This window comes from Cinclus cinclus, chromosome 8 (assembly GCF_963662255.1).
Source record: "Cinclus cinclus chromosome 8, bCinCin1.1, whole genome shotgun sequence".
NCBI classification, from domain to species: Eukaryota; Metazoa; Chordata; class Aves; order Passeriformes; family Cinclidae; genus Cinclus; species Cinclus cinclus.
In genome coordinates, this window is record NC_085053.1 from 22,285,558 (window position 1) to 22,288,196 (window position 2,639).

Below are 2,639 nucleotides of genomic sequence, written 5' to 3' on the forward strand. Positions count from 1 at the left end.
TTTTTGGTGCAAATCTCTATATTGAGGGGAGAATATTCCCTTTTGAAAGTCCCAGGCTTGGTTTCTTGATTTTTTTATTTTTTTTCTGGCATGGGATTTCATGGCTTTCACTGGGCATTTTAGTTTTTTTTTTTTTTTTTTCTCTTCTCCTTCTTTTCTTAAGGTGGAATTGGGATCCTGGTGGGAACTTAATTGGAAATATTTGGGGCTTGCTTCTGAACATTCCAGGTGATAGGAAACAGAAGTTTCAGAAAAGCAGAACAATTTTGAAATAAGGGGGTGGGGGGGGTGGGTGGAGGTGGGCAGAAACCAGAAAGTGTATTTTGGAAATTCAAAGCTCGTTTTGAAAACCAAGACACAAAAATTGTTGCGAAAGAGAAAAAATTTTTGGAAGGCTTTGAAGCTACTTTCATATAAAACAAAAACACAAACACACTGAGCTTTCCTGGGGAATGGAATCAGGTAGTATCAAATTCCCCTGTGTGCTCATTTCAGAAAGCTAAGGACATGCAGGCTTTTGATGTTTCCACCTGGAAGATGCTTCTGTCTTTTTTCACTTTAGGACCTTGTGATAGAGAACATTTTGAAGGGGTCAGTGTCCTCACTTTTCCCAACATGAAACATGATGGATGGATCCGTGTGAGCCCTCTCACATCTGTACATCTCAGTAGAAAAGCAGCACTTCTGGTAAACTATTCAGATTTATTTAAGAAAATCTGGGTTTCGTTTGACTCTGTGGGTGTGGAATGTTTTTCCCTTGTTCTGCACAAAGCAAACAGAAGCCTTGCCATTGCTCCTGGTCTGTGTTGGAAAAGGAAGTCCTGCAGGTAATGCCATTTCTGGGCTGCTCAAAATAGCTGGGGAAAGGAACAACTTGTGTCTTTTCAACTTTCTGGATCATGACTACCTGTAGCTATTCTATAATGATGGTTTGTGTTTTTCAAACTTTGTCAAGAGACTTGCTGATGAATAAGAACTTTGCAGAAGCTGTAGAAATCCAGCAAGGGGAACTCACTGCCCAGAATTTGCACTGTTTGCATAGTGAGGGGGTGAAAGCCATAGGGCTTAAAATCTAACTCCTGGAGACCTCTGAATATGAAAACATTTCTGGTTTTAAATGAGTTTTTCCCTTCTGGTTTACAGAAATTTGACAGTCAAGCACAGAAATCAAGTTGTCCTTTATTTACATGACAAAATCTCTTTAATTATTTTAGAAACTCAGCAGTAACTTTCTTTATGCTTGTGGCTGGCAGTACTATGAAACTTCAGAGAAACAGAGCCCGAGTGACATTACCATGTCCAGAAGCAACGAGATTTAGGAAATTTAAATAGCCCACAAAAAATGATGTAAAATAAATTAATACTTAAAAAATTCCTGCTTTTCATAGTCCTTAACAAATAATGCTTTCAAGTCAAATTACAAGGCAACATTCTCTAGTTCTTATTGATTTCAATTGTAACTTTGCCTAAATAAAATATGTCCACTTTATTTTTGACTCATCATTTCTTGTTATTATTCCTAGACTTTGTCAGCTCACCCACTGCGGGAATCAGCCCTTGTAGGGTGAGGACAATCTACTTTCAAGTCCTAAGAGCTCCTGCCACGAGGACCTGACAATCTGCTGCATTTTTGCACTTAAAACTTACACATCCAGAATCCCTTGTTCCTTTAAAGTACCAGAATATGAACAACTACTGCTCATCCATGGAGAATTGAAGGAGAAAGGGTTTATGGGAGGAGAAGGGATCATCACAAGGGCTGTTTGGGCAAAAGGGGCTCTGAGGTCCGTGTCCACAGGGGTCACTCATATGTTCCATCTCCCATTCTGCTCCTGGCTCAGTGTTTTTTATGTAACTCGAGGGTTTTTACACAGTGAATTGATTATGCCAGTTAAAGGCAGTGTTATTACCTTCCTCTCACAGCTGAGGAAATCGGAGTCCTGTCAAAGAAAAGTCAAGAAATTGCAGTAGCTCCTTGAAGTGAGCCAGGGTACAGGAATGCTCCTTCCTCAGCAAACTGCTGCCCAGAAATATTTCCAGGAGCTTCCCTCCTGTTTGCATTTGCCCATGACTGTACCTGTACCATCTTCTCCTGAACATCCACTTCTGAGTGCAAGTGGGAGATGTCAGGGCCAGCTTTCTGAGGAATTTTACAGCTTTCAGACACTTTTTCCAGCTTCTGGAAGTTAGCTGAAAGCAAAGCAGGGCTGGACTTGGCAGTGTTCAGTTAATGGGTGGTCCAAGTGATCTTAGAGGTCTTTTCCAGCCTAAATGATTCTGTGATGCTGGATCCTTAATACTCATATCCCAATTTTAGAGCAATGCCTGGCCCCTACAGAGGCAGGATCTTGTCCAGTTCCCCCTGTGACTCAAGCAGATAAAGCAATATTGAGTATTTCATAGAACACCTCATAACATACATAACCTGTTTGGTCCTCTTAGCCACCTTTCTTCCTTTTTTTTTTTTTTTTTTTCCTTCTTTTTATTTTTTTAAATCAAGCTCAAGACGTCATAAAACAAGAAGTGGAAGAGGAGAAACCTTTTCAAGATACACTGGGAGATGGACTGTTATCCCAAATCCATAAAGGAGAGGAAGATCGGTGTGAAATTTCCTTTTACCTCATAAATTTTTGATGCAA